We start from the raw sequence: 9,894 nt of genomic DNA on the forward strand, positions 1-9,894 counted from the left end.
AAATAACTATTTGAAATTTAAATACATGGTTTGATACAACTTCAAAAAACAATCTTATCTTAAATTTTCTCGCTCAAGGGCAGCATGTGCCTTGCACGTGCAACCCTTACTAGTTTTCTCAAACATGCAAATACCCTTTCTCAGGCTAACCAAAAATATTAATACCTTTGAGAGTAGTTATTTCATGTAAAAGCACACCAGTTTTAGACTACTGCAAGTAGCCTAAAGGGAATTGATAAGAAAACGCACAGGAACCACAAAGTAAAATATCAATCAAGAAAATTTTAGCATGGAATTTATCATTATCATTCAATGTTTATTGTAAGATGCATATAATCGGTATATATATAGTATGTTTATACAGTTTATTTTCAGCCTTTCACAATTGTCACGTCATTATCAAAAAAATTATGAATACGAGAATATCGTTTTCTTCACAAGTATGGGTCCATTTGAAATATAGAAATATAGAGTAATCATTTGCTGTCACATAGAAAGCCTTGAAAGCCACAGTTTCAATACAAACATTCCTATATATTGCCTAATTATTTGTATATAATTATCGAAAAATTTATTTGTAGAGACAGATAGCTTTTATCAGTTTTATAGGAGACTATTACTTTTTATTCTTTTAATGATTTTTTTTTCTTTCGATGTGCTACAACAAATCTTCGAAGAAAGAGAAGTGCAAATTTTCATTCGCAACATCCCATGCAATAACCTGGCCTTTGTACCTTGACAATTGACATAACGGATTTGATCCTTTTTTCTCAGCCATATCAACATCAGTTGGTGAAAGTGAAGAAACCCAACCCTGTACTGTCAAGGGAAAATCCCACAAAACATTGTGGCCTCGGACCAGAGTAGAGTTTTGTTTTGCAAATTGAAGCAATGCATCAGCGGCTGTGTAGTCCTCTTGGCCAGGGGAGGGTTCAGTGGTAGACCATTTCATTTCATTCTCAAATACTGTGACTGAACCTTGAGCTGAACCAATTTTGGTATGCTGTGTTGGTGAGGATGTTTTATTTATGGCAGTGCCAAATGGGAAACTTACTTTCTTCTGTATAATTGAGATTGATGCGTTAGGTAAGGGGTTGCCTTGTTCATCAACTGCTTGGATCCTCACCTTTCTTTTACGTGCCTGCTAAAATTGAAGTGTCTTTACTGATACGTAATTTCTCATTCATATTGTCGTTATATTTTTCTAAGTTGATATATTAGTGACTTCAGAAAGTGGAACCTTTTGACACTGTTTTTGTTATACATTTACCTTCTCAATGCTTTGATCTTGATGGGATTTCCACTGCTCTTGGGTGAAAGGTTGCAATGAGATGCTATCTGCCCATATCTAAACCGATGCATTAATTCTTGCTCTGAAGAGATTAGCAAATGTTAGATGCTTGGAGAAACTAATAACAAAATAAACATGGGACTTCAGCATTGTATTGAAAAGTTAGGATTAAATAGACAGCCTTAACCTCTGTTTCATTTTTTATTTTTTATTTTATATTTAATTCTTTACTTCTAGATACTAAAAATTCTTCCGAAATATTTTATAATCAGCAAGTCTAGGAGAACAAAAAAAATTTATTTCTTTTTTTTCGAACAATGAATGAGTTGGAATATTTTTATACCTAAAATTCGTGAAAACTTTTGTGTTCCTAATATTACTTTATTATAAAAATCCAATTTTTAATATGATTATGAGACCACATATATTATCATGAACTAATAATAAATGGATAAAGCTTTGCTCTTAGCAAACCAGTTTAATTAGCATGGCCTTAAAAAAGGAACCTATATAGGGAAGGTGGGTATCAATTTTATATTCTTATTAAAGTTGGATCATCATTGTTATTTATAGAAGGAAACGCACATAATAGGCACAAAAAAGAGAGAGTGAAAAGCACCTCAAAATAGAGCTCAGTTGGCCTTGATGCATTTACAGTGAGTCCACCCTTGAGCATGGACCAGCACTTTGACCTCGCAAAAACAGCACCAACATGTTTGAACCCAGTATTTGTTTTTAAAACAGCTCTAACTAGAAAATCTCCATCATTGACTTGTATCCAAGCTGTAGTACACCAAGCAGATTAATGAAATTGCAAAAAGATTTTGTCCCATTTTTAGGACAATGTTGTGAAGGTGAGAAGCAGTTTTAGTAGAGAAACCTTAAAAACTATGTTAAAGCAAGAAAATTTTGGCAAAGTTAATTGATGCAAATTTTTATTGATGGTAACAAGTGTTTAGGGAATTTCAAAATTGATGTGAAAAAGAAAATTTACCAGAGAATGTATAGAGCTTGTCCTTTTGCAAATAAAGCTTCTAAGAGATGCTATCTTCTGGATGATTTTTGCTATAAGTGACAATGTATTTGTTGCCTATTGATACTATTTGCTCAATTTTTGCATTCCCAAATATAGGAATACAAATCCACTGTACCACTTTTTGTGTATCACATTATGTTCCACCGATCACTACGTGCCATCTTTTGATTTTACTTTCCTCATAAAATAATTAAAGTTTAAAATGGAAAGCAATCATACACATGGTAAGTAGTGATTAGTGAAATATAGAGTGATACACAAAAAGTGGTACAAAGGATTTGCATTCCAAATATACACCATCCTCTCATCCATAATTCAACTTAGGGTTTATGATAATTCATCCACCATATTGAGGTTTATGAGGATTTGCCAAACACTGAGGTTGTGAATAAAGAAGAATTTTTATTTTTTTTAGATTTTATATAATACATATATCTTAGTGTCCAACATTGATTAATGAATTTACAATATAGAATAATAATTAGGGCAAATTACAATTCACTCACCTGTGGTTTGACTGAAATTTAAGTTGTCTACCTGTGGTTTAAACTTTGACATTTTCCGTACCTGAAGTTTGATCGAAATTTAAGTTACCTATTTGTAGTTTGAAATCTCATGATGCAAGTGTTCCGTTTGATTCTTTTGAAACCAATTTGATCTTGCATTTCATGTGTTTTTTTTTTGTGTGTTTTTGGAGGAGAGAAACATAAAGATGAAGCAAAATCACATTTTTAATCATGTTTTTAACATATGTGGGTTAAGAAAATCTAACTGAACTAACCTTAGGTGGTAAAGTATCAAATTTCAAATCACAGGTAGGCAACTTAAATTTTGGCCAACCCACAGGTGGGTAAGTTATAATTTGCCCTAGTAATTATTTGCAAGAAGCTTATCTCAACGCTGACAGTGTAATCATATGTTAAAGCATTAGCTCCAAACCCTACAAAACATCAAAAAAAAAAAAAAAAAAATCTCATCTTTTTTGGTTAACAATGTGGAGGGAAAAAAAAAAAAAGGCTAAGCTTTTTAACAATTGAAAAGTAAATGGAACATTATTATGCTTTGATATACCAAGATGTAGTTGCAATCAATTTTTGAAAATTAACCTTGCACTTTGGCATTATTTTGTTCTTATCTTTTAAGAATATACATATATTTTTCAATAAGAGAAAGGATATGTCCACAACATTTTCACAATATTTTTACAACAAATCCTAAGTGACAGATTGTTACTGGTTGTTATTATTGGGACAAAAAAGTAATTTTATTGTTATGTTCAAATTTGAACTAATAACAACTAACCTTTTATGATTTGTTGTAAAAATATTGTAGACGTAGCATCTCTATTTTCAATAATTTTCTTTTACACACTAATTCCTCCTTTATTTATATTACTATTCTTAGTTAAAAGGCATAGAGAGAAAATGCTGTTATTGTGCCACCTAAAATCCTATTTATAGGAACTTCGGAATTTCTACCAACTGAGTTGTATAAAAAATTTTGTCAAAAAAGTATATGTTAATGGAGAAATCCTTACGTTACCTTATAAAAGAAATCATTAAAGAAACCCTGATAGACTATATATGAAACTCTTAAGTAACCCTAATTCTTGTTAAGCAAGAAATAATGCTAAAAATGGGAAAAATCCCACAAAAACTGTAAAATTGATAAACTTTCGTAAGCTAATACTAAGGGTAAGCTAATATTAAAGGATTTTATTCTGACTTTTTATTCTAAAGTTAATAAAAAAACATTATCCCAAAAAAAGAAAATATTGTAGAATATCATAGGTAACAACCATAATGCATAAGTTTTAAGCTCTACTGGCTATGAGGATTTCTTTTTTGTTTTTTTTCACCATTCGAGCTTCTTGGATGCCTTGCAATTTAAGAGCTTCTTGGGTTGCCCATTCTACAAGATATTTCTATGCTATTGCAATATATTTAGACCTAGCTAGATGGGTTTCCAACCTATTGATGCCTTTATTAATTGTGGTGGTAGAACTACTACGAATGCAACATAATTGCGGTTATAGTTTAAGGTTTGAGAAAATAAAACTAATACCTTATATCTGATTAGGGTTTAAGAGAATTAAATTAGACATGTCAGAATGAAAATCTACAAAGAAAAGAAACCTTTTGCAAAAAAAAAAATAGTATAATAATCTGACAACATGTTGGTGATTTCTAACAAGGTTTTTGGTAAACACTAAGCATATAAAAAAGGAAGAAATTTTATTTTTTATTTCATTTTGTTAGAAAGAAAAGGCGAGCAAAATGACATTGTTGATCCGTACTTTTTAAAGTTTATCTTGTGAGCGAAATTTGTCTCTCAAGTTTCAAATGAGTATTATTGGCCCCTCAAGTTTTAAAAATGAATTGTATTAATCCTTTTGTTAATTGCTATTATTGGTATTACTTATATGGCTAACAAAATAGTAACCTAGCATTTTTTGAAGGATGTGGCAATTTTTTTAATAAAAAATTCACAATATTTTTTACACGTAAGAATGTATTCTCATCAAATACATATAGCCAATAAATCAATCAGGCAGTTTCACGCAATAAATAAATACATATAAGTTGCCCAAAGAATCCACCAAATAGTAACTCAAAACCAATTTGATAGTTTCATATATACTTCTCTATATCAAAGACTAATAGCAACAATGTATAACAACTTTCGACAATTTGTCTTTCATACAACCTCTATTTACTGTATTCGTTTTATTGTTGCACTATGAGATTGTCTAAAGTTGTTGTTTGAAAAAGGAATAATATTAGAAAAGAATAAACAAGTTACGTTACAATGTAATCCAGGAGAAAATGGGCTTTTGCCATTTTTTTTTAATATCCAACAAAATGCCTCCTATTCATTTTTAAGGTGAACTTTAACTAAAAAGATACAATTGTTGTGTTTTTAATTATAGACGCGGCATTAATTTATGTAGCCACGTAGCGCAATGAGGAGAGGTCAACAAAAAGTCAAATGTTTCGACTATTAGTTATTACTAGCATTGAACCCGCGAAATGCGTGGGATCATTTTACATATTAAAAAAAAATTAAAGGATGATTATTTTTATGGACTAATCTAATAATGACTCTAGTATCATAACATGATTGAGAGTACTTACTGAATATACAACAATACTACATGTTTTTTTGTAATGAAAGTGGTGCAATCAATCATAGCAAATATATATTGTACCAAGTTTCTCTACAATAACTTAGGAATGCAACTATATCTATACATTATATGTATTTGCCAATGCAACTTGTATAGACTTAGATCCAGAATTACATCTTCTTCTCTAATCTATCTCTCTATCTTCAATTTCAAAAATGTTAAAAAGTTACGAAGCATTGGTTGATACTTTAACCTTAATTTGCATACAAAATGTAAAACTTAAAGCAATGGTAACAAACTATTTTTCTCAAGGTGTTTGTTGCTATTTTAAATAATACAAAACTCATAATACAACAATACATATAATTAATAAAAATAAATAATGCACTTATTCAAAAATATTAATTAATTAAAATGAAAAAAAAAAAAGAAGTTCTACTTATTAAAATCTTTCATATATTTTATTCCTTGCTTAATGACTTCATGTTTCATCTCTAAATCTTGGACCTCTTCATCTGCTAAAAATATAAAAAATATCATCAGCCAATGTCAAAAATATTCCTAAACCTTAAATTGCAAAGAGGACAATTAATTATAAAAATACAAAGTCAAACAAAATATATATCTTCAGGTAGGGGGGAGAAAAAAAAGAGATCCCTTAAAGTCAATCCTTATTTTGCACTTGCACTAATTGGAACTAAAAATTGGTCTGCCAAGATCAAATGTCCAAGCCTATGTAAGTGCAAAGAAAGTGGCTATGGTAGGCCTAACCAAGTGTTCCATTATAGAATTTTCTCAATAGCAATCATTAAAAGATAAGAGCTAGTACCAATAGAAATCTGCATTGCCTTGCTCTTTCCTTGAGCTGTGTACATTTGGTTTTCAATTTCTTGATGCTTCCTAGTTCCTACCATTGTCCTTTTCCATCAACTCCTACTTCATTAGGATCTTGATAATATTTGCACTTTTCTCGGTTTCACCAATATTCATTTTTTTATTTGTCTCTACCTCTTTTTCAACTATTCTTCGGCTCTAAGTAGCAATTAAGACCTAGCAAAACAAACATAAAATATTCATAAAAAATAGCATTAGCATAAAAAATAAATGATGCATTCAGTTGCACTCTATAAAACTGAAAGGAAGATATCCTTCTACTTCACTCTTGTAGACAACATCCATCCCATATAGCACCTTGCCAAAGACAACATGGCATTCCATCCAACATTTAAAAGGAAACAAAAAGCAAGCATGCACGAAAGAAAAAAAAAAAAAAAAAAGCTCTAGTTATGAAAAATGTGCGCTAAACAGTTGGTACAAATTACCGTTGTTCAAATACATTTAAATAAAAAAAATCCTCCACTCCATTGTTCATCATTGCTAGTTTGTCTCCACGCTCAAAGTCATGTAATGAGTCTACCCACACACCTAAATATGAAAAAAAAACATCTTGATCTACCTTAATTGAGCACCACACTAATTATTTAATATGAAAAAAAACTTAAACATTAGGTTATATGCAACAGCAACATGAGTTTATATGCAAAATTCAATGAAATTAAGATGAGTGCACAAAGTTCCAAAATAATTCAACAAAACAAAGTATTCAACAGTATGAGTGATAGAAACTAACAATAAAATAGATACTAAGATACCCAAACTTATAATAAATATTTAGGTATTTGGGTTTCGTCACAAATAGTGCCCTTTTAAAAAAAATAGAACCCCTTAATTGTCAGTCTTCCAAGGAGAGAGAAAGAGATTGGCATTAAAAAAATAGACATATTTGCATATTCCTATTTCTCTTGAAATCATACTAACCGGACCCGCTTAAAAAAACAGGAGATATATTTTATGTGTTTTTCTTTAGAAGAAATTGATTAGAGTAGCAATTGAATATAAAGACAGCATACACAATAAGAGAAGTAGATGTTTGTTTGGCAAAATCGTTGCTTTGTTTTGACTTTGGAATTGTGATGGTTATGAAAAAGGGTAAAAAAGTGATATCTTTTGCTATCTCCAAGAGATCTAGTACCTGATAGCATTTGAATCGTAAGATGAGGATATTTCAATAGGTACCTTAAGCAATGCCAATAAATAATAAAACATTAACATTTGTGCAATAAAAAACTATGATATCCAAAATTTAGAATTGAACAAAGAGCAGGGAAATTTGTTTGAACCAAAAAATAAAAATAAAAATAAAGAAAGAGATAAAGAGAGAAAGAGACTAAATTTCATACCTCATCAAGAAAAACCCTTCTCTGTCTTCTTTGTTAACTTCAAAGTTCAACTGAAGCCTCTACCTATTGCATGTACCTTCTTTGTCTGCAATTTGTTTTCTTGCTCTTCTTTCTTGCTGCCTTATGATGTCCCTTGTACAGTGAAAAGGAAATCTAATATAAACTAATCAAATCTAACCCAAAAGCTAAAATATAAATGAAGCTAACCAAAAAACCATAACCTAAATCATATTTAATAAACTAATTTTAAACATAAATACCAGCAATGGATCTAGCAGTCTAACAGTAGGAGTAAGGCTGAAGATTGTGGTAAGACAATCTCACAATGACGGTTACTAACCTTTTGATTTTGTAATCTTCTTGCAAAATACCCACCATCTTATCTAACAGAGATCTTTGTGAATTTGTGCTTTGACAAAAGGATGGAAAAAACATACCGACAAATATGTTTATCTGAGGAAGAAAATAGGTAGTTTTAATGGCAGTTAGCTTTGGAAGAATGGGTTTAACCTTTGTGTGAGATGCAGCGTCTAGCTTTGATTATATAGACATGTTTGTTTCATATGGTATAACATTTCGCCTCAATTCTTCCACCAGAGAGAAGATGGAACATAATTTACCTAGGTTTATGATTTGTAGAATATGACGCCCATGCTACATTGAAGCATAAATCCATTGCTCATTTTTCTTGCAACCAAACCATTAAAATTAGGAGAAATTTTTTTTTCCAATTATCTTTTGGTCACAACCTAAAAAACAAATCTAAATATATATATATATAAAAAAAAAAACTAAAGGACAATTCAGATTTTTTTTGTTCTAAAATACCCTTACATTCCTATGTTTAAATAGAGATAAAAACTAAAGGACAATCCGATAAAAATACAACCCTAACTTCTACTAAAACATTGCCTAAAAAATGGGTCACTTTCCTATTGATTTTCAAATTTATTTATCCACTTATAAATTAGATTATCAAAATAAAAATTATATATATAATAAAAAAAATATAGATTTTTTTTTTGTGCTACTACCCCTTAAAAAAAAAAAGCCTTATCTCACACGCGAAGCGTGTGGGATGAGGCTAGTGCTTTTTTTTTAAAGATTAAACTATATATGTGTCTGAATTTTAGATAGCCACTTTTTCTACATGGCAGCACTTTCTTAATTGTAGGATCTATACTACTATTTAAGGGGCTACCCCTATTTGGACTGGATTTTTTTTTTTCCAAAATACTCCTACATCCATAGGTTTAAGTAGAGACAAAACTAAAAGATAGTATGGTAAAAATACATGTCTAACTTGCACTAAAATATTGCCTATAAAATAGGAATACTCTTCTACTAACCCATTTCTTCAAAGTAACTATACGTTTATTTTTTTTTAAATAGAAAAATAAGTTAAATACACCCCACGTTTATCCAAAAACAAATCTAAATATATATATAAAAAAAACTAAAGGACAATCCGTTTTTTTTTTGTTCTAAAATACCCTTACATTCCTATGTTTAAATAGAGACAAAACTAATAGACAATCTAATAAAAATACAACCTTAACTTCCATGAAAACATTGCCTAAAAAATGTGTCACTTTCCTATTTATTTTCAAATTTATTTATCTACTTATAAATTAGATTATCAAAATAAAAATTATATATATAATAAAAAAATATAGATTCTTTTTTTTTTTTTTGCTACTACCCCTAAAAAAAAAAGCCTTATCTCACGCGCGAAGTGCGTGGGATGAGGCTAGTGCTTTTTTAAAGCTTAAACTGTATACGTGTCTAAATTTTAGATAGCCACTTTTTCTACATGGCAGCACCTTCTTAATTGTAGGATTTATACTACTATTTAAGGAGCTGCCCTTGTTTGGACTGAATTTTTTTTTTTCCAAAATACTCCTACATCCCTAAGTTTAAGTAGAGACAAAACTAAAAGATAGTATGGTAAAAATACATGTCTAACTTGCACTAAAATATTGCCTATAAAATAGGAACACTCTTTTACTAACCCACTTCTTCAAAGTAACTATACATTTTTTTTTAAATAGAAAAATAAGTTAAACACAGCCCCCGTTTATCCAAAAACAAATATAAATATATATATAAAAAAAACTAAAGGACAACCCGAATTTTTTTGTTCTAAAATACTCTTACATTCCTATATTTAAATAAAGACAAAACTAAAAGACAATTCGAT

At 29.9% G+C, this 9,894-nt stretch overlaps 1 pseudogene; it reads right to left on the bottom strand.

Annotated features, from left to right (window-relative positions):
* Positions 1–658: 658 nt before the first annotated feature.
* On the bottom strand, positions 659–6,329 carry LOC142644228 (endo-1,4-beta-xylanase 5-like; annotated as a pseudogene).
* Between the last annotated feature and the right edge of the window lie 3,565 nt (positions 6,330–9,894).

This window comes from Castanea sativa, chromosome 7 (genome assembly GCF_040712315.1).
Source record: "Castanea sativa cultivar Marrone di Chiusa Pesio chromosome 7, ASM4071231v1".
In the NCBI taxonomy this organism is placed as follows: Eukaryota; Viridiplantae; Streptophyta; class Magnoliopsida; order Fagales; family Fagaceae; genus Castanea; species Castanea sativa.